Raw genomic sequence first — 712 nt, 5'->3', positions numbered from 1 at the left:
CCCACCTCCCGGGACTGCACCTCCCAGAACCCTCCAAGCTGCAGAGGTTCCTCTTACGTCAGCATGAAGTGAGGCCTCCTTGGATGCTGAAGCTGCACGGCCTCTACCCCAGTTGCCGGATCGGCGTTCTGGGAGCTGCGGGAGCATCGCTGCACAGCCGTGCTGCACCTCGCATCCAGGGTCCCAGGTTTGAGTCTCTAAGTAACATTCCACATCAGTCTTTTCCTTCCAGCCATCTTCTAAAACTACCATTTCAGTAACTCTACAAATAAGTTGTCACACATAGGTTTAGGAAAGAGGGCATTCAGGAAATCCTAAAACCAATCTGTAATGTTTGCCTATTTGCCATTATGAGGAGTTCTTTTTGTAGAGCAACAGTTGCAATTTATTTTTATTTCGGTCAAGTGAGTTTGAACGTTGGGGGAGAAAAATAAAAAGGACCTAGGCGATTTTCTTAACACTCCATTCGCCGCTGGACAGTTCCTATGGTCTACAGTCTATGAACAAAGTCTCCACCTTTGACCCCCTCAGTAGGGTGCTTGCTTTTTCTAAATAATTGTGGATAATACAAAACTAGTCCCCTTTCATATAATGGGAACATTCTTAAGCTCTTAGGGATTTAGCCTTATGAGGGAGGCACTATTATAAACCCATGTTGAAAGTGAGCAATGGAAGCACGAAGAGTTCAGGTAATTTGCCCAGTCACACAGCT

The sequence above is a fragment of the Manis javanica genome, chromosome 15 (genome assembly GCF_040802235.1).
Source record: "Manis javanica isolate MJ-LG chromosome 15, MJ_LKY, whole genome shotgun sequence".
NCBI lineage: Eukaryota > Metazoa > Chordata > Mammalia > Pholidota > Manidae > Manis > Manis javanica.
Note: the sequence above shows the minus strand (reverse complement) of the source record.